This window comes from Vicugna pacos, chromosome 23 (genome assembly GCF_048564905.1).
Source record: "Vicugna pacos chromosome 23, VicPac4, whole genome shotgun sequence".
Lineage (NCBI taxonomy): Eukaryota > Metazoa > Chordata > Mammalia > Artiodactyla > Camelidae > Vicugna > Vicugna pacos.
The window spans coordinates 23,806,080-23,829,308 of NC_133009.1; the positions used below are offsets into that span (position 1 = coordinate 23,806,080).

General features: G+C 35.0%; 1 protein-coding gene across 9 annotated transcripts in view; it reads right to left on the minus strand.

Annotated features, from left to right (window-relative positions):
* The window catches only part of DISP1 (dispatched RND transporter family member 1), a 174,065-nt gene that overhangs the window by 80,890 nt on the left and 69,946 nt on the right, over positions 1-23,229 (minus strand). Inside the window, exon 1 of one of the 9 annotated variants that reach the window (XM_072948695.1) lies at positions 1,918-1,977. The exons of the other annotated variants lie outside the window; for them this stretch is intronic. The gene's annotated coding sequence lies outside the window, so the exon portion shown is untranslated. Of the gene's footprint in view, positions 1-1,917; positions 1,978-23,229 lie in introns of those variants that run through there. 9 annotated transcript variants of the gene reach the window in all.

Consider the following 23,229-nt stretch of genomic DNA (forward strand, 5'->3'; position numbering starts at 1 on the left):
CAATTCAATAAATATTTATAGAGTACCTGCAATATGTTAGTCACCATGCTTGGTGTTGTGAAAAATACTGAGGTCAAAACCTTTCATACTTCACCTTGAATCAGCTCCAAACACTCCATGACTTTATGTCCATCTTAGAGATTAAATTTTTTAAACAATCAAAAACTACTGACCCCCAAAGCATTTCAAACTGATTTTTCTAGGAGTGGAAATGGAAATACAGTGGACCTACTATATTCTCTTTCCTGGCCCTCTTATAAGTTAGAATCCACTTTAGAAAATTCTAAAAAGAGTTAAGTATTTAATAAAGATTCCACTATGTAAAACTGAATAGATTTGTAGTATCTTCCTCTCTGTAGCAGGTTTTAAAAAAGTAATTGCTAGTAATTACAAGCTGATGCTTGGTGTTCTCTCCAGATAGAAGGAAACTAAAATATTTGAGGGCAGGAAATAAACCTTCCATCTTGGTACTTCTGGAGCTTAACAGAGCTCACAACAGATGCTCAGAAGTTAGACAAAAGGATGAAACCATTTAATGCCTGTTAACTTTTTCAGATAAAGCATTTTTACAGATAACATTATAGCGATGCATATTTAATGGTAACATTTTACTCAGTCTTTTGAATCAAATATTTTTTTTTAAATCCTCAAAGTCCTACGGGTACATTTTAAATTTTGCTTTTACTCATGCTTACTTAATTTTTAAATACTATTTATTCATATTCGGGTACAAATCTGAATGAAGTCATACAAGTTATCCAAAACTAATAACCCCATGGAATAAATGGAATTATTAATGCCAAAGGAAGCTTTCACACAGGCCCAATTAAATCAACGTTATAATTTTATTAAAGCATGACAGAAGAGTCCATGTTAACGCAATAAAGTTTAATGGAAACTCAGTCTGGTACTAAGAGGAGGCATTATATGCAATGAAAGCATAAATTATAAATAAGAAATAGTCTTACAAGAAGAAGCCTGTCGTTTCTTAGACAGCCAACACATACTTATAATCACATTTATACATTCTGAGTTTGCAGATAGCTACAGTGATGCTATATATTGCTTGTACAGTCTGCATTTGAAAAATGGAGTTATTCTTTAATTAGCTATTTCTAAGCCAAAGTTAATGGTTGCTTGAAAATGAGGCTCATTACATGATTCTGTAAATGTACTCTGTAATAACTAACATTACCACACAGCTGTATAAACATATTTACCATGACATATTCTCCTCCACAGGTGTATATTTTCCACTGTGAGCATTACTAATACGTATCTCAGACTAGCCTGATTTGGAATTAACGTTGAAGGAAAGCAATATTTCTTAAATTATTTAAATAAAATGTTATCCCAACAGAACACTAAATGTGTCATAAGCCATCTTATTTTTGTATTTTTATGCTCCAATTTGTTCCTAAAAGGGTTTATGGTAGCTAATTTCTTTTTTATTTTAGAAACATTAGTAATATCCTTATCTAAAAAGTAAGATCATCCTGAAAATAAGTGATAATTTGCATTTACCAGAAAACATCACTTGCAGTATATTTTATATTTTTCTAGTAACATAGTAAAATATAGTTTAAAAGGCAAATAAAATAGTCTAATAATATAATCAAATGAGTAGAAATCATTTTACTAGTTAAAACATGAGGCCCTGAATAAACTAAAGATAAGTTATCCTTTCTAATATAAAGTATTATATTAAGAGAAAAGACTTTACAAATGAACTTTTAGCCTCTTCTGAATATCAAGAATGCTAATGTGTTAAATGATACTGAAAAAGTTCATAAATATGTTAGTATATAAATAACATCTTTGGTATAGTTGAGAACAAATGGCTCAGTGATGACTTATCATGATGTAACAGACCAAAGGCTGATTGATCACTTAAGAGTAGAGGATTAGGAAACTCACATAAATATATCTTCTGTCTAACACATAATTCAGACTTCAACCTTGGAGATTACTTTTTGGTTCTGGAAAAACAAAACAGATGAAAAACCTCACATTGGCGGGTAATCAAACGGTCTCTTTGTTTCAAGGGATTTCTAAAGATGTCTAAATTTATATAAAGGACATGAGAATATTTTTCAGCTGTTGTCCAAGCTTCATTCTTCCTGATTAGGGAAAGGAATAAGCAGGCTACTTTTCTTTGCCATAAAAGGAATCACAGGAGTACACAGCATATATGCTAGGTTTCATTTGACCTGAACACAAATTCTGAAGAAGGCAAGGAATTTTTTTAAAATTATTTAGGCACAACTTCTATGTTTATTCTACTCTACCATCTCCTTCTGAGGGACTACCCAGAAGTAAGTATTCTAACATACAGATCTCTTCCCTAGCCTCTGAGCAAACTTCTCAGAGCCTGGGGATACCTTTGGGATCCAATAAATCAAGGATTTAGACTACTAATAATGTTCAGTATACTTGGAAAGTAATGTCAAATATCTCTGGTACCTGCTGATTTTACATAGTGTAGACTAAGGTCACACTACACCTCAAGTTTCTAAACAGTGATCACAAAGGTAGCGTAAATAACATGAGCTCTTTAAAACCAGCTCACAGAACATTTTGTTGTCTCACTCAAAGGGAAAAACACAATATCTTATGCAATTTGATACAATAAAACCAAATTCTTCAAAATTATTATAAAATTCTTCAAATTCCTCATATTATTATATGAGTAGGTATGTGCAAATATACAACTTCACATTTTATTTTATTTTGGATTTAGGGACAAGCTTTATTGTTGGATCTTTTCTCTATTTTTTAAAAATTTTATTTTTTTAAAGTGTATTTGATTTACAATGTTAGTTTCAGATGTACAGCAAATTGATTCAGTTATACATATACATACACATACAAATATTTTTTCAGATTCTTTTCTAGTACAAGAAATTGAATATAGTTCCCTGTGCAGTAGTTGTTTATCTATTTTATATACAGTAATGTGTATCTGTTAATCCCAAACTCCTAATGTACCCTGCCCCTACACCTTCCCCTTTGGTAACCATAGTTTGTGATCTATGCCCATGAGTCTATTTTTGGTTTGTAAATAAAATTTGTATCAGTTTTTTCAGATTCCACATATAAGTGGTATCATATGATATTTGTCTTTCTCTGTCTGACTTACTTCACTTAATAGGATCATCTCTAGGTCCATCCATGTTGCTGCAAATGGCATTATTTCATTCTTTTTTATGGCTGAACAACTTTACATTTTAAAACTTACTTTTTACAATGAGTGCTTATTCAGACATACCAAAATATTTACCCATTTCTTTGTTCATATTGACTCTTGCATCTCACACTTTTTATCTGGGTTCACTTTCCTTTTAGCTGAAGCATATGCTTTTGTAGCTCTATAGGCAAAAACCTATGAATAGGATACATCCTCAGTCTCTGCAGGTTCCAAAATGCCTTCTTTTCACTCTTACTCTTAAATTATTTCCCTCAGGACTCTGAAGATGTTATTCCACAGCTGTCTGGCATCTGTTAAGAAGCCTGGGGTCAATCTTAATTTTCATTCTTGGTACGAAACCTTTTTGTCTCTAGTCACTGTTAAAACTTTCTCTATTTCTTTTAGATGACTATTTCATACTTTTTCGTGGCTCTTCAAACCTCTGACAGATCCCTCTCTATCATCAGGTTGTACTCAGAGACCTGGGTATCTTTTACTGCACAAGAAATCAGAAGGAACTTCCACAACTGTCACAGTTACTCACCTACCAACATCTGTACACAAATTTGTTTTCTGCCATCTCATCTGTTTCTAGATATAAACTATTCCCACTTCTAAGGCTAACCCCTACCCTTGTGTACTAGATTCCATTCCATCTCACCCACTAAAGAACACTGTCGAACAATTCTCATCTTTCTCACAAAATTTTCCCTTTCTACTGCATCAGTCCCATCAGTTTACAAATGCGCTTTTTCCCATTTTAAAGTAACAACAAAACAAACCAAAACCTTTCTTGGTTGGGGTGGGAATAGCTCAGCAGCAGAGTGCATGCTTAGCATACACAAGGTCCTGGGTTCAATCCCCAGTACCTGCGTCAAAAAAAACAAGCAAACAAAAGAAAACCTCTCTTGGTTCTACATTTCCCTTGAGCTTTTTGCCCAGATCTCCAGATAAAGCACCTAACCTTAGCCCCCACCCATCACTCTGTTTATATAATTAACTAATTGAGATCATAGTTTCTTTGCAATGAGATCACACTTAACTTAATTGGAATCATATTGTGATCAACTGAAATCATAGTTCACTATTTTTATTTTGATTTCCTATCTCTAATTTTTCAGGTGAATTATTATCCTGCCTTAAAAGTACATTCTGGAAGGAACCAAGATATTTTTAGGTAGATGAATAACATATAAATGAACTTCTGTACATCCATACAATGGAATATGATTCAGCACTAAAAACAAATGAGCTATCTGGTCATGAAAAGACACGGAGGAAATTTAAATTCATATTACTAAGTGAAAGAAGCCAATCTGAAACGGCTACATACTGTATTTTTCCAAGTATATAACATTCTGAAAAACGATAAAACTTTGGCAACAATAAAAAGATTGGTGGCTGCTGGGGTTGAGTGTGAAGGGAAGGGTGAATAGGCAAAGCACTGAGGTTTACAGGGCACGGAAAATAGTCTGTATAATACTATAATGATGAATACATGCCATTATACATTTGTCCAAACCCACAGAATGTACACCACCAAGAGCGAACTGTAATGTAAACTCTGGACTTCAGGTGATTATGATGTGTCAGTGAAGGTTCATCAACTGTAACAAACATACCACTTGGGTGGAAAATGTTGTTAGTGGAGAAGGCTATGCATGTGGCAGGGAAGGGAATGTATGGTAAATCCCTGTATCTTCCTCTCAATTTTTCTGTTAACTTATAATGCTCTTTTTTTTTTAAAGGTAGATTCTGGGTTATTTTGACTATTGCTATTTTAATTTAAAGTGTAACTACAGCCAAGTTTCAGTCTTTCAGATGATCTAGCTATATTCTGTCTAGTTTTGCAAATTTGTCGAGGGTCACTACCTTTCCATATTCTGACTGATTCATTACTCAGTAGGATCACTGACAGAACAAAGAAAACAGAAGTATGAAAATCAACAAAGTCAAAACCACTCATCAAATAGATTTTTCTTTTTTATGAATCTCATCTACTGATATAGATAATAATCCAAATTAATTGTATCATGTGAGTGTGTATATAAACATAAATGCTTCACGTATATTATCTTATTTAATCCTCTTTCTTACCTGTAGAGGAAAGGACTATGTTTATCCTCATTTTATCAATGAGAAAACTAAGGCTTACAAAAGTCCCAAGTTATACAATGAGAAAGTGGCAAAATTGACCTCTACACCTAGGCATCCGGAGCTTAAACTCCTAACCATTGTACTGTCAATCTCAATTCTCAGGATTAATGTTAATAAGGATATGTACACTATTCAATACATGAATCTTGTTAGGATTTTAGGAACTAAACTACCTGAATTTTGTTTATTTTAATTAATCTTACCAACTTACCTAATTATACAGCACATATTATACCCTCTATTAAACAAACTGTATAACAAAATTATTTGAACTGTTGAAGTCAGAAACTTTGATGGTGTTAAAAACGAACCATTGTTTTCTGAAAACTTTTATTAAGGCTACAGACAGCTCTACAGAGTACTTACCATTAAATTTCCTCTCCCTCTAGTTATATAATCTCATTCCTTCAAGCCAGACAATATAAAATAAGGCCCTCACCCTTTGCAATGAACATGTAATTAAAATGGGAGATTTTATTTTACATACTCGATTCACATAAAATTTGGGATTCAATGCCCGTCATTATTCTCAACCACTTATTTCATTACTGTTAACCATTTCATCAACTTGGAAATCACAGATGATCATTCATCAGCTAAGAAGACACGTTCTAATTTTCTCAGCAGCTATTGAAAGCAAATAACCTTAAAAACTTGTTATAAACTTCCTCTTAGCATTAGAGTCTGAGACTCTATTTTCTTGATTTTCCGCCCCCACCTAAAATCAACAGGTTGAAAATTTCGGGGAGACACCACAAGGATATGGAAATACTATATTAAACATAATTGCTGTGAACTTTGGTTTTCTCATAGCCTGGCTGTAGGAATCAACCAGAAAAGTAAAAGACTATGTTCATATAAAGTGTTACTTCATTTAGACGCTGCTTTAAAGGGTATTTACAATTTATTTTCTAAAAAGACATTTACATCTTTTCTCCGGAAACGTTAAAGATTAAATGTCACAAAAGTTAAATTCAATGTTAGGTGTGTGCTTAGAAAAGGAAGATCAGAACCCAAGTACACTAACTAGATAATTTAATTTAAACTAGTCAAAAGCTGAGCTCAGATATATAGGCGGAGATGTAAAGGAATGAAAGGAATGCATATAACCAAACCCTGAATGCAACCTCACACAATATCTATCAAAAGTGGAAACCACACCTTCCGCAGTGAGCTGCTCTGCTGGGTAGGTAACATGAGATGACACATTTGAAACTTTTAGGCACTTTTTATTGAATGACTATTCTTGCTATTATTAAACTAAAAATGCAGCAGGAAGGATTTCAAGAGTTATAAATTATCTACGAATTTTCCCATTTCTTTTTCAACAGAGTCACTTTTACTTTTAAAGAACACACGAGGCCACATTTTTAAAAACAAAGTTGAAACTTCAATCACTGTCTTTCCTCCCCTGCTGTATGACCTGAGTTTACCAAAAATTCTCTTTACCACCTTTAAAACAGAACTTTTGATACTGGCTTAAACTTTTACAATACATCAGCCAGTGCAGATTTTTCCATTCAAAACAATGTTTATATCCCTGCAGTTAAAGTTCTTCCATATACTATAAGCTATAATCCCTGAGAAGGTGACCAGAACTTTACAAATAAGAGGATTTAATAAGAAAGCTTATGTTTTTTCTCAAAGAGCATGACTAGTGAAAATCAGATGTCAACAGTTTATCTGCAGGACATCAGGACACAAAGCAGAAGAAAAAAATGACAGTAAAAATGCACTACTGACTGTAAAGATTTAAGACCTGGATTGAAAAAGATATACTCTTATGATTCAGACTAGACATAAACTTTTTTTGGGAAGTAAATCCAAAACGCTGTTTTGTTTTAAAGGCATGTGTAGTTTAACTAAACCCCCCTAATATTTTAGCCTCTGAAAATATAGCAGAGTAAGTATAATAAAACTGGTATGTATTTTTAAAATATAAAACACTCAAATGACAGTGAAAGCTACAGATGTTAAGAAATGTTCCCACAAGGGAATGGGGCCTACCTCATTATTTCTACATTTAACTACAACTATTAGGTGCAAAATTAAATTATTCATGACAGGATCACTGAATTGCCTCCTAGAAAGTTTAATAAAGCATCCTAGAAACACAGAACAACTCCTCATAAATTTAAGTGACAAATGCATCTTCAAAAATACATGAAACTCGATGCCAACAATATTTTAATTATTTTTAAAACAATTTCATCATGTTCTTATTTTTAAACAATTTTATTGAAGTATCATTTACACATGATAAAATGTGCAGATTTTAAGTATACAGTTCAATGAGTTGACAAATGGATAGATACGTCCAGGTAATCACTAACCCAATCAAGCTACAGAATATATTCACGACCACAAAAAGGTTTCTTGTACCCTTGTATAGCCCACCTCCCTGCTGTAGCCTACCCTAGTCAACCAATGATCTAATTTTTAAACCCATATATTACTTCTGTCTGTTCTAGAACCGCACACTAAGTACCCTTTTGTGCCAAGTCTCTTTTACTCACCATATGTCTGTGAGATTCACCCACACTGTTGCATGTATCAGTCTTCTGTTCATTTTTATTGCAGAGGAGTATTCCACTGAAGAACTACACCACAATTTGTTTACCTGTTCCCTTACCAACAGACATTTAGGTTGTTTCCAGCTTTTCGTCTATCATGAATAAAGCTGATATGAACATGAATGAATAAATCTTTTTGTGGGCATATGCCTTCATTTCCTTGGGGTAAATATGAAGGTACAGAATTGCTGGGTCATAAGGTCTGTGTGTCTATGAAAAAACTGCCTGTTTTTAAAGTGGTTAAGCCATTTTACACTTCCATCAGAAATGTTCCATTTGTTCTATTTCTCTCCACTACTTATTATTCTCAGTCTTTTTTAATTTCAGCCACTCTGGTGGTTGTAAGTGGTATCTCACTGTGGGTTTTAAACAACTGAAGTGTCTCTTCCAGACTTTGCCCATTAAAAACAATTGTTTGTCTTATTATTGTGTTGTAAGAGTTCTTCAAATATTCTAGGTACATGCCCTTTATCAGGCATTGTGTTACAAATATTTTGTACTACTTTGTATCTTGCTTGTTCATTTTTAAAATGGTTTCTTTTGAAGAGCAGAAATTTGTAATTATCTGGAAGTCCAATTTATCCAAAGATTTTTTTTAATCTTATGAAAAGTGCTTTTTGTTGTCCTAAGAAATTGCTGTGGTCTGCATGTTTGTATCTCCCCAAATTTTTACATTAAATCCTAATGCTCAGTGTGATGGTATCAGGATGTGGGGCCTTTAGGAGGTGACTAGGTTATATGGGCAGAACCCTCATGAATAAAATTAGTGTCCTTATAAAAGAGGCTCCCGAGATACCCCAAGCCCTTCTCACCACATGAGGATACAGGAGAAGCCTATGACCTGGAAGAGGACCCTCACCTGACATTCAGGTATATTTTGCTTCATTTAAGCCCACTTCCCTTTTTTTTTTTTAACAATGAAATTATTTTGTCTGCTGGCCTTGATTGTACTTTTGCCATTAAAGTCAATATTGCTTTGCTAATTCAGATGACAGATCAGTTTCTGATTTCAGTTTGTAGTATTACATGGCCACATTCATGTTTTCTCTTTGCATCTGTCCTATTAAAGTATTTACAAATAATTGCAGCCTGTGGCAAATACCAAACACTGGAAACCCTTGATTATTATTAGGAAGCACTGGAATAATATAACATTCAAATCTCCTAGCGGATTAATAACATTACAGAGAAGCAAAGCACATGCCCAAACTGCCAAGTGAGGAACTTATTTTGCTGTCAAAGCTTGTTATTTCTTGGAATGTTACTCATTGGAATCATACAACGTAGAGTGTGTGAATCAACTTATCAATACTTATTTTGTTTGCAAGAATGACTCACAATTAGTGATATACAGGGCTAGAAACACGTACTAATGTGTGGCAATGGCCACAAGCAAGACTGACCGTGAAGTTCCCAGAAATGTGCATCTTCACCTGTGACGCCCTATGTCAAGGTTTCCTGCTCTTGCTTTGGACTTGGTACCAGTGGACTCCTTTGAATCCACAATCTCTGCCTTGATAGCCAAACCTTAATTCTTACAAGAGCATTTTACTTTCCCTGTTTTCCTGATTTCTCTACCATTTGGGATTTGGAAAAAAGGAAGCAAATCCAACCTGGAAACACGTCTCTTTGGTATCTTTATCTCCCTACCCCGAACTCCCACCCCCAACCCCAATGACTTTCTGCTCTTGGCTTTTCAATCACGCCATCTTCTAGAACTTTCGTGCCCCTGTACTCATCCCCTTCGCTTCACTCCCAACTCTTAATATCTTTATTATACGTTTATAGCACAAGTATACAATATATCGTATATAAAAATATTTACTATATTTACTCTTTCTGCTTCCTCATTTGCCTTTCACTCCTCAACACACAAAAACCTGGTTTCCACTTCCATCATGCTGCTGAGTCTGGTCTTAACTAAAGGTTGCTAATGGCCTCGAACTGGCAAATGAGATCTCTTTTCAGGTCTCATTCTACTTGACCTTCGTGTAGTATTTGATGCCATTAACAGTTCCTCTTCCTCAAAACTCTCTCCTAACTTGGTTTTCTAAGTAGTATTCCTTTCTTTAAATTGATATTTAATATTTAAGAATATTTGCCAATGGGGGAGTGGGTATAGCTCAGTGGTAGAGCACGTGCTTAGCATGCACGAGGTCCTAGTACCTCCATTAAAAACAAACCCAATTACTCCCTCAAAAAATATTAAAAGAATATTTGCCAGAAAAAGAATTTGAAAGGCACAGCTCTCAGCTATGACTGATCCCAAAATGATTTAAATTCATAGACTCAAGGTATAAAACTTTTCATTACTTTCTTCATTAAGGTTTCTTTTCCAAACTAGCAAATGAAAAAGGCTTATTAAAAAATTTTTTTCAAGATTGTCAAAAACAAAAATTGTCTTCCTTTGAATGGCATGTACTACTGAAGTAAGACATTTTTATAATTATTTTCACCCATTATCCCATATCTCTAACATAATACATATTTCCCTTTTTCTGTGTTTATTATGGCCTTTGCTCCAAAACATATGTATTTCATGTAGTTGTAATAATATGTGGCTATGACTATGAGAAAAATAGTCACATGGGGAAAATGATAAACCAAGTAAAAACTACATTTGGAAGAAAAACAGTATCACAAAAGCCAAGAGATAGTGTCCCAAGTGCTACTATTTATATTCTGTCACCTTTAATCTGAAAATCTCTTGGAAGAGTTCCTTTTAAATAGGAGTCTTTAGGAATTGCAGAAAAACACTTTCTGGGGGAAAACAGATCCACCTATCATCAATCAGTTCAACAGGCAAGGCACACACGGTAACTGGACACCAAACAAAACCCTGGCTTTCAAGGGATTAAACACCAATTTATTTAATACGAGCTTACTTACATTTTGAGGGTTTTTTCTTCCCTCACTCTTAACTTAAAAATTCTTGACCTCAAAAAGGATCCCAACACCTTTTCCCCAATCACCATAATCAGAAATATAAAACATATACTACTCAAAGTACAAAATGTATTCTTTAAAAGTTAGAATCTCAGAAATGTTTCAAGATTAAAACCAAGTAAACAACTAAATAAACTAAGAAATCTCTTAGAGCTCTTTCAAATAGAAAAAAAAAAATACAAAAAAAAAAAAAAACCTAACACAGTCGGTTACTCAAGGTAAGGTTGTTCCTAAAGTAACATTAACAAAAAAAACCTTAAAAATTTCATAGTTCTGATATGAATTAACACTGCTGACGTTTAGGAAGATTTAGTTGCTCTCTCCTAGTTTTGGGGACAAAGTAAGGATTATTTGAACACTTTGTGGTTTGTCTGTTAACTTCAATGTGCAGCAGAATCTTCTGTTATCAGAATACATTCTGATGAAAACACTGAGAAACTCAAAATTTAAAAGACTCTCCCATTATTTTGGGCCTTCTAATTTCATCATTTTTACATTGTCCCACCCTCAGTATTCCCTTGCTCCAGAAAAAAAATTTACTAAAAGGAAAACTTTTAATTCTTTTCACTCAATAAAACACTATAGAAAATTTTGCTTTAACAATCTTTTCCTTCTTAAGATTGACTTGTTCAACATATGTAATAGCTTGAAATTTTTACTCTTTAAAAGATGGTTTGTTAAATATATATTACATATATTTGTAGGTAGAGATCTGCTTCATCTCATTCACATGTAGTAGCAGCCAGCCTTTCACATGTGATGCTTATTATGATTGGCTAGTATGTCTAAAATTAAAAATTATTGGTGGGCCTGTCTCTCCATTGCACACCCATCACTTAGAAGTGAATGGAGGAAAGTCAAGTAGGGTCATGTTGTGACTATTTGGGGTAACTCTATAAAGCCAAACCATCTTCTAGAAATGATCTGAAATGAAACAAGTGGTATGAAATGCCAGCTTGTTCCTAACAGTCAGGCAGACCCACTTTGCAAATCTACCCAAAACTGTGAGCTCCCTAAAGTTCCATAGTCAATATTCTAGAAACTTGTAGTAGCCAAGGACTCAGAAGTGTCCCAGTTTGAACCCAGGATCAGTAACTCAGATTAGTGACTAAACAATCAAATGATAATGGGTCAGCCATGTCACATCTCTGCTACTATGACCTCCAAACCCCGTTCCAACCTGCTAAATTAGGACAAAAGCTCTGTTCCCATTCTCAAAGACATCATTATTTCAAAAATGAAAATATTAAAAACAAAATCAATGTGACATTTATAAATAATTATCTGGTTCAGGAAACTATGATACCTGAAACTAACAAGTATTTTATACAATGAATTTAAGAGTAATGGAGAATAAGATACCTTGACAAGTTTCTTTTAATCTCAGCTGCATGAAAAATGTCCAGATGTTCTGGCTATGATCAGAAGAGCGGCCAATCAAAAGGATGACAAGCAGGCAAGAAAATAAGGGCTTGCATTTCAGGTATTCAAACAAGTATTTAAAAAATGTGCCTGTCTTAACAAGCAATATTTTAAGGTGTAGGAGGGTAATACATACCAGCTTTCAGTTTCCAATTTCCCATTAACCTGACATCAGAGAAGAAACCTGATAACCTGGTACCTCTGAAACTGAAACTTCAACTTCTGTGATGATTTCTTCCCAAAGTCCTTTTTAGCTGGCTTTTTAAAATATCTTAACTACACACTTTGTGCTTCTGTGTAGTTGTGCATTTATCAGTAAACTGGTCCTACCCAGAAATGCCTGCAGTTGAACATGCTGGAGCCCAAAGAATTCTAAGAGACGCATTACGCCGCACTGTAAATTCCCATAAGGAATCATTTTGAACAACTAATCCTCTGCCTTTAGGTAAACCAGATTAACTCCAAATGATCTCTCTGGAAACTCTTTAAGTAAACATGATGTTTCAAATCACTTGCAGCTATTTTTCAACTCCCTTTTTGGCAAAGGATTTTTCTTTCTAGGCTTTCTAGGTCAAATGATTGGCCCTATGTAAGCAAAGATTGCCTCGAGTCACTCTGCTTCAAAGGAACGCAACATAAGATGGTCTCTCAAAACAGTTCTGACATCAAAGTACACTCCAGCTTCCTATACCTTTGGAATTGACAGGGTTAGTCCATGCAAGTTAAGGAACTTCAAAGAACTGGCCCCCAGCCAGCCACATTTGTGCTCAGTTGCCTCCGATACTAAGTTAATCCTCCTTAAGGAAGAAATGCAGGTATTATTTACCAAAGAGATCTAAACTTTGTCTTCTTAGAGTCAGTGGAGCTTTGTTTGAAAATAAGTTTGGGGGCTGTGTTGACTTTTTCAATGTAATGTTAAAGCACATAGTAAGTACTCAATAAACATTTCGTGAATGCAGGTAATACCTGATTCTGATAGCACACAAAACAAGTGCAAACTAACGGGGGTGGCAGCCCCTCCTATCCTCAGGACTGTTACCTAACACACCTCAGGATGTTGCTCTGCTCCCTGTCTCAGGTGATCTCTCCCCACTCACCATTCAGATTTTCCACGGCCCAGCTAGCTCTCTTGATCATCAGCACCAGAAAAACGTACAGGAGAAACATAACAGGAATTTGTGCATCAGCTCTGTTATCTGAGTTGGAGAGGTATCACTGAAAAATCTTTTCCTTCATCCCTTCATCTCCCCATACTGGAAATGGTGGGACTCTATATGTTAATATTAAATACATTGGTTTAAGGGAGGAGGGTATAGCTCAGTGGCAGAGTGCATGCTTAGCATGCACAAGATCCTAGGATCAATCCCCAGTACCTCCATTAAAAAAATAAATAAATAAAATCTAATTACCCTCTCCCCCTCCAAAAAGATAAATACATTGGTTTAAGCCTATACATCTCCTTCCAAGTTGCCCTCTACAAGGGCTTTCAAACTTCTTCATATGGCAGAGAACTGAAAAATCATGATGCTCTTCATGAACTGTCATGCCAGTTCTTTGTGGGATACCATAAAAGAAGATGTTTTTAATGCTGTCATGAATTAGGAATAATTTCACAGCAGACAATATTTCTGTGTATTTATTTTTTTAACAAAACTCAACCAAGAGCCCATATATCAAAATGAGAAACAAGCTTATAAATTTTATATGATCATCTCAAGGTCTTAAATTAATGATAATATAACTGTTTGTTTGTCTTGCCATCTAATGTTTACTAACAGAAAGTAGTAACATGAAAACTTACAGCAGAAAAACTAAAAACTGAGCAAATCCTATGCATTTTTTCAGCCAACTTAGAAAAGATCACCTTTACTGTACTTAGCAGACACAACATAGCAGCTTGTGAGATATGGGTGCTTAATTTGAGACTGTAAATATGACATAATCAGGGAGAATAAAATAGAGGGGCTGGCTGCACCCCAAAGCAGCCCCAAATTATGCCCCTGCCAAACCTCTTCAGAGAAGTAGACTGAGCCTTTTGGAGCTCCTGGACAGCCCCAGCAACTCTTTCCTAGGCTTAGGAAGCAGGGCAACACCTCAGGGTCCCAGAGACCCTTTCAGGGGATCTGTAAGATCAAAACTATCTTCATGAAACAATATCAAGTCATTAGGTGCCTTTCTCACTCTTAACCTCTCACGAGTGTCCAGTGGAGTTCTCTATAGGCTACAGGACGTGCAATATTGCAACAGACTGAGTGTAAAAGCAGATTGGAAAACCCAGCTGTCTTCTATTAAGCCACACCTTAAAGAGATTTGTAAACAATGTAAAATAATGCCACTACTCTCATTTTTTTATTTTAGGAAATACAGTTACTTTACATAAAAAATATGTTATTTATGTTAACATGCAATGTTCACTAAACTTACTGTGGCAATCACTTCATGATGCATGTAAGTCAAATCATTATGCTGTACACCTTAAAGTTAGACAGTGTTGTATGTCAATTATATCACAATTAAACTGGAAGTAAAAAAAAATTTAAGTTTGAATTTAAAAAGTCATAGAGGAAGTGTTGTAAAAAAATGATAAACAAAATAAAAAACCCTGTTCTATAATAAGTGACATATATATCACTTGAATGTTCCAGTATCTAAGAACACTTGTCACCTGTCCACAGGTACTCACTAGCAAATTCAACTTCAAATTGTCTAGTATTTATACATTTTTAAAACCTTGAAATGACTTGTATTTCAGAGTCAGAGATACATAGCTATCTGTGTCTCCAGATTTTTTTTTTACCATGATAGTTCACCAGAGAGATACATACACAGCCTGCATTCATTAGGTTTTCCAGAGACAGCTTCCATAAAAGCATGACTTAATTATTGCCTTAGCCCCATTGCACATCGATGTAAGAAATAATCATTGTATCTTCTGAAAAACTGCTTTGAGCCCTCTAAAATGTGAACTACTCAAGGGCATGAATCATGGCTTAGTTATCTTGTATCACTGAGAAATAGTACAGTGACTCAGGAAACAGTAGCAATGCAATTAACATTTGCTAAATTAACATTTGCTAAATGGATGTATGAGAGAATAAATACAACTATTATGTGGGCTCCCATCCTTTGCAGGCATTGTCATAAACATTTCATATATATATTTTTTATTCTCACAACAATCCTTAGAAGTAGGAATCGGAGCTCAGAGAGGGAAAGTAACTTACCCCCATTACATACATGAGAAGAGAATGGATTTAAATTCAGGTCTAACTTCAAAGCTCATAAACTAGACCAGTGGTTCTGAAAACAACTGAATATCAGAATCATCTGGAGGACTTTTAAAATATAGTTTCACACTTCTCTGAGTACACCTTTTTGTACTGCTCTGACTCAGAACCATGACATTTCACATAACCACAAAACAAATAAACAAATAAATAAAAATCCTAAACTGAATATAAATAGTAACACATTTAGTGAAGTGTCCATAGGAGCTCTCTGTAAATTTTCTGAAGGTTTTTAATTATTTCAAAATTGAAAGTTTAAAAAAAAGTCCCTGGGCCTAAGTGAATGAATAAGGATTTCAGAGGAGGAAGACCCAGGAATTTGTATCTTTAAAATAGCCCAAGTGACTCTGACGCAGTCACCCAGCAGGAGTTTGGGAACCTAATTAGCAACCAGGATTTTGAGAAATTAAAAAATAACAGATCCTAACAGTAATTGTTTGCTGAGAGCCAACTTCCCAGTTGACAGGTACTCTATGAAGATCAGTAAGTCAAGATGGGTTCTTGTCTTCAAAGAGCTGTCAGTCTGGTAGCTTTCCTTACAGTCAGAGCCCCTCTCACCTTATAAAGTGTGACTGCCCTCCATTTTAGTACAGAGGATGTGTTTTGCATTTTGTCCACTTGTAAGGAAATGTAGTATATTGCCAATTTTCCTTATTTAAGTATAGAATTGTAACACTACACACTGTACACTTCCAGAGTCTTGTATATACTTCCGATAAACCTTTTGCAAGCACACTCACAATCATATGTGTATAATTAACAAACCTGTGTATGCTTATGCCTATGCAACTACTTCTTGTAACTCTTGTGTAGTCTTTCTATAAATAATGTGTGATCTTTATTTTGGAAAATGTGGAAACTGGAAAAAAAGGAATGTTTCTATTAAAAACTTTGTACATATGTACACCCTTGGTGGTTTCTGCTTTCCCCTTCATTGTCTTTTAAATTATTTTCTTGGGATAAATTTTCATGCTTGGAATCACTGGGTCAGAGGCTATGAACATATTTACAGGGCTTAAATTGCATTGTCAAATTGCACTCTACACCCTACAACATGACAAATACCAGGCCTTATCATCTTTAAAAAACAAAAAAATGTTAGTTTGAGAGACATGAAATTATTCTTCTACCTTATTTTAATTGGTATTCCTTTCAGTCATGGTACTATTTCATAAGTTTCTTTGCTATTTGGAGATATACTTTTTCTATATTTATATATCTATATTCTATATTTATATATTTTTTTCTGTATTTATATATATATTCTAAACCTGGTCCAATCATAATCTTACATATTTCACCAAAGTTTTACATGTGATAGACTTCAGCATTCTTTCTGAAAATCTTCTTTGTAAAATTTTATCTTCTTTTAGCTTCTATAATATTTTTAAATGTTTCCACTATATTAATTTCTAAATATTCATACAGATACACTATTCTGATGTTCAAGATTATCATCATCATTTATTTCCAGTAGATTTAACCTATAATAAGAAGATAACAAATTCATATAATTCCATCATAAAATTATTTATTCTGTCAAATTCCTTAGAAAACCAAGTCAGAGAAATGAGACATGGCCCAAAAGTAAAACATATAGGAAGTTTTAAAACTGAAACAAAGTAAACACAGAGAATGTTTTTCTCTATTCATTCATAAGTTACGAAGAGAAAAATTTAGTCCTTTTACATTAACCTGAAAATTTGCAATACTTCTTCCCTCTCTAGACAAAGATACTTTTAAATCTAGTGCAGACAAGAGAAGATCCGAACAAACTTCAATTTCCTTCTCCTTCTGCCATTGTATTGGAGTTCTTCTAAATATTTGCCATTCCCAGATTACTAAAATAGAATGAGAAACTGCTCCTTTGTAGTGCGGATGATGGACTAGCCCTCTAGAAGTAAAGAAAAATTCACACGCCTTCAAGGAGGAATTAAAATTAGAGGTTAAATCTTAGAAGATGAGACAAAAATCATTAAAAAATTATTTTTTTACTTGCAATGTATATTTTATATTAAGTTATTTGCAATGTACAAGTATTTTACTCTTGATAATCTCACATGAATACATATGGCAAATAGACCATAATGGAAAAAAATTAAGAAAATGTGAAACTTCTCCATGTCAATTTCAGATAGAAATTAGATCATTCCTTGTATGTTCATACAGCATTTCCTTTAAAGATTTGTCAAAATTCCAATTCTAGAGAAACAAAAAAACTCCTTTTCTCTAAGTGTTAATCATTAACATTACAGTCCATAATTCTCCCCATCTCAAAATTTCCCTTTTATTGGTCCATTCTTATTAACTGCCTTCATAACGTTTTAATTTGGTACAATAGTCTTATTTTATGTGTACATGTTGGATACATAAATGCACATAAATGCATATGAAATACTCAAAAATTTGTTCCAGCTCACTCTTTTAAAAATAAGAATATCTTTTGTGTCCCTTACAAAATCTAGAATTAAAGATCATCAAAGCAGTATTTTTCCTTTAAACCAAAACTAAAGGCATAAATGACTCATGAAAACCTTCAAGCACAACAACTGAAAATATTATGCAGCTAATTTTACAACTCTGAATTGTCCCTAATGCCAACAGTCTTTTATCAATAAATCCATTATGGAGTAGCTGTAAACATGTCTCTCACCTCAACACTGTAAAGAGAACTGCAAGGAGAAAGAAAAAATAAAAGCACTTGTGTCCACATCTTGTTCCTTTATTAAAATCCTTTAATGTGAACTGAAATGTTTCTTTATCAGCAACTGTAAAAGATATGGACAAGTTCTGCTTTAGCAGGGTATAGTAGGCCTCCCAGCTTTCTCAAACAAGTTAAAACCAATTTTCCTATACATAACATTTTTCTAGAACTCTTCTAGACACTATATTTTAGGATGACTGTCCACCAAGTTACATGTGGTCTTCTCTCTCCACACTCAGGAAAGTCACACTTAATAGGTGAAAACAGTATCTTATTTTAAATGTACATTTCTTTGATTACTAAAGAAACTAAATCTTTTCTAATATAGGCTAGTGACATATATGTCCTTTTTTTGTGAATTGACTTTTTGTCTGTTAAGATTTTACTCTCTTTTTCTTACCAATCTGTATTTTTTAATAATTTATATTTTATGGATATCAATCTTGTCATTTTTGATGCAACTAGCTTGCTTTTTAGCCTTCTCCTTTTCTTCATAAGTATTAACTTCTAAAAAATGACTTTACGTTTAAAATACATTCTTTATACCCTATCGGCAAAAATGTAGACAAGTACATTTTACAGAAACTGAAAATTCTATAATATAAGGATATTCCTTATATATTTTCAAAAACGTCTTCAGTCCCTCACGTCATCATGTGCTATCACATGAGGTTACTAAAATAAATAAATAAATAAATAAACAGAACACGGTTCACTCATTTCATCATTACCACCTCCCTCACCAACAGTTACTCTTCACTTTTTAACAACCATTTCTAAACATACTCAAGTGTGATAAATAGGCATCAAACGTGCTTGTTTGGGTTTAAAGCACTTCAACATATTTTACATGGCCAAGGAAATGGAAAAGTGAAAATGTACCATTGAGGTCTTAAACAACTGAGCCTGGTGTCATTGCCAGAGAATAGACAGTCACTTAAGATATTAAATAATTCTGTTTTTAAAACAAATGTTACACTAACAAGAACAGTTAAGAAAACTAAGTCTTCAAAAGTCCTCCTGTGAGAGTCAGCTTTAATATAGGGCAAAACTGTTAGAACCCCTAGTTTACCAAAGGGCTGAGTCTTTAACTACTCAAATGAAGAGAAGAAAAAATAAAAAAACTAAGCTGCCAAATAAACATACATTAATTAAAATGCTGCTTCTGTTTATATCCTAAAAGCAAGTATTTGCGCTTAGTCTCTCCTTACACATGAAACTGTGCTGCTAGTATACTGAAGGGCAGCGCTCAGTTCTCCTGAAATTAATTTTTTAAGATTACAGAAGCTCCATTAAAGATCTTTTGAGAATTAAACAGAACATTTGAAGATTTTGCTTCCAAAGTAAGTAAACTTACAAGCAATGTAACATGTCATATTTCCGTATGACTTTACAGTTTCCAGAAATGCTTTATCTATAAAGTGTTGTTGCTGACCATTATGATCCCTACCCCCCACAGAGGGCACCTACGCTGACAGTAGTATATGATTCTCCATTAAGCTCATCACAGAGCACATCTCCTCCCCTCAAGACCCTTCTAGAACACCCACGGTGCCTTCTTATAAAGCCAAATATCTGTGAGCATAATCAAAGCCATGAAGCACGTTGGAACCTACCGAAGCATTAAAGCTAAGGACTTCTGGTTAGAAATTAATATTAAAAAGTACAGTCCAAAAAAACGTGAACAAGTTGCCAAAAATTAATAATAATAAATTGAAATTAACTTACTCATAACCAAATTACATTCAAGTCAAAGCATTCAGATGCTATCTTTACTTATCACACAGGCTAAATTTAAGTTTGCTGAGACCTCACACTGGCAGAGGTAAGGGGAAATGTACCCTGCTATGCCTGTGGGAGGTAATGTAACCTGGGCTACATTTCTGGAAGACAAACACGGTAATTGTTATTAATATTTTTAAAATACACATTTTAAAAACACCCTTTAACCTAGAAATCCCATTGCCACAGTTTACCATATGACTCACCTAAAAGTTCATCACAATAATATATACAAGGATATTTGTTGTACTATTCTTTATTTAGGGAAGAAGAAAAAGAAGAAAAAGAGAAGGAAGAGGAGAAAGAGAAAAGAAACAAATTATCTAGCAGAGCTAGTTAAATAAATTAAAGTCCACCCCTATAGCAGAATTTGATGCAGTCATTAAAACTTGTTTATCTTCATATTTCTCTATTTTTTAAACTTTTACTTTAAGTCCTTGATTCTTTCTTTCCCTTTACTTACCAGTTTTCATAATAACAAGTTGATTCCTTAGCACTCTCTAAATGTGACCAATGAGGAATGAGATTTTTTTTTCCCCTTTTTTTAACTTATTTTGGAAGACCTGCTCTCATCCTCTCTCCTTCTCTCATCCAATTTCTGGTCACCCCTTCATTGCTGGAGGTGACATGGAAATGCCTCAGAAGCCAAGGGGAGCAGCTCCATAGCAGGGGAAGGGAGGGGAGTGATCTTTCAGAGTCAGAAGGAACACGTCAACAAACTCATTTATCAATCACCTGCCGTGTGTCACGCAGCGTGGTGCCTTGGACACAGTAAATTCTCAACAAGTATTTGTTTAATTCATTAATGTATGGAAAACACTAAAGACATTACTGTATTAAGCACTTCAGTTGAAGAGGGGGTTAAGGAGTATTCATCGGTCATTTTGGTAACAGTGGTTACACCCAATGGAATCTATTTAGAATACTGTTAAATTTCTTCGTATTGGTTCACTATTTTTGGCTCTAACTCTGTATTTGAGTAACACAATGTAAACTTAGAACCTATACAACAAAGGATTCTATTATATTTAAAGAAGATGACCATTAAGGTGAGCAATTATTGGCAAGCAAGGATCACCGGGTGACCAACACTCCAACTGCACAACAGTCAAAACAAACACCAACCGGTTTGTGGATGCAACTTGTGCTTCCTCACTCTTGTCTTCTTTAAAAGGCCATCAACACGAGCTCTGATTGCTCTGGGCCAGCTCAGCAGACCGTTGTTTAGGACACCCTAACAATGCCCCATTGTTTAAAGTTGTTTCCAAACTGTCCTCCAAGCATTTCTTCTGTTCATCCTGATTTTAAGAAACTTTTGCTTAGAGGTCAGCGTCTTCCACATGCTCTTCTCACACCCCAAATTACCCAACGGGGGCTACAGAGCGCTGCAGATCTGGCCTTCTTACTCCTTCAGCGTTACCCTGCACCTGCCCTCCCCCAGGGCCCGCCACTCCATACCGCTGGCCTCCTTTCCGGTCCTGATGGCTGTGCTCCCTCCTACAGCAGTCCAGGCTGCTCCCTCAGGTTGGACCACTCTACCCTCCCTCCTTCACTGAAGCCCCTGCTCTTTTCCTGCAAGGCCCAGCTCTAAGGCACTTCTCCAGGAAGCCTCTCATGACTTTCCCAACTAGTTCAAATCCCCCTGTCCTAGCCAGTTTGGCTGCTATAACAAGAATACCATGGAGCTGGTGGCTTAAATAACATTGACCTATCACAGATCCGGAAGCTGAAGTCTAAGATCAGGGTGTCAGCGGGGCTGGGTTCTGGTAAGAGCCCTCTTCCTGGTTCCTCACATGGCGGGCAGGGGAGGGGAAGTAAACTCTCCTGTGTCTCTTCTTGAGAGAACATTAATCCCATCACAAGGGCTCCACTCTCAAGACCTAATTCTCCCCCACAGGCCCCATCTCCAAATACCATCTCACTGGTAATTAGGGTTTCAACACAGGAATTTGGGGGCGTGGTGGGGTGGGCAAAAATACTCAGTCCATAATACTCCCTATTAGAGGGAGTACCTTGCACTTGTCCTTTAAGACACAGATCACAGGTACCATTTACATGTGTTTGGGTGATTAATTGATTATTTATTTCCCCTAGTAGATCTGTAAGTTATGTAAGGGCGGGCACAATGCCTGCTGTTGTTCATATTTTGTTCCCAGTGCTTGGCACTTCTGCATCTCAAGAACTAAAAAAGCCATTTTAGGTATGTTATTTATTCCTCACAACGAACTGGGATCAAGAAATTATTATCCTCATTTTATAGATGCGGTAACAATCTCCGAGAGAGAAACCAACTTGCCTGAGGCAACGGAGGCACCAGGAGGCAGAGAGGACAAGCCTCAGCCTCTCTGACTCTAGAGGCCGAATTCCTTCCCTCTCTTCTTGCCCCTTTTAGAACATCTTCCCAAATATATCTTAATTTGCATGCATGTGAAATATTTCAAACTTAGGAGAAATAAAAAGATTAATATAATGAATATTCATGCACTTGCTTCCTAGCTTTATAAAAATCCTAACATTTTGACTTATGTGCCTTTTTTTTTTTTAAATGAAAATATTACAAGCAGGATGGAGTCCCTGTGGAACGTCTTGGACTACTTTTCCCTTTCTTCCCTCCTTTCCATGCGTAGCTCACACTTCTACTACGCATGTATCAATAAGTAATACATGTACTATTTTGTGTGTTTTCAAACTTCATATAAATACTATCATATCATTTCTTTCTGCAACATTTTCACTCAGTGTTGGTTTAGAGCTTTATGTTCATACACAGCTCTATTTCATTCTTTCTAACTGATTAACGGTATGAAGACATTACTCTTCTTTTTGGTGTTTTGATATCTTACAGTTACAGAGAGTGCTGCAAAGAACTATTTTATGCATGTCTCCTGTACATACACAGGAATATCTTCAGCGTATTTCATTAAGAAGTGAAATTGTTGGTAAAAAGGATTTGTGCACAGAAAACACAAAACTGCTCACCAAAGTGTTGGTACGCTACTTGCATTTTAATCTACTTAGTAAGGATTAAAGATGTATCACATTATAAACTCCAGAAGCCGAGTCTTGTTCTTTTCTTCCTCCACCATGACTGATCAGCCACACCTCTCCCCGTACAAACACAGCAAGCAATTAATGTTTATGAAATAAAATCAATATCCAAATCAGGGAAGT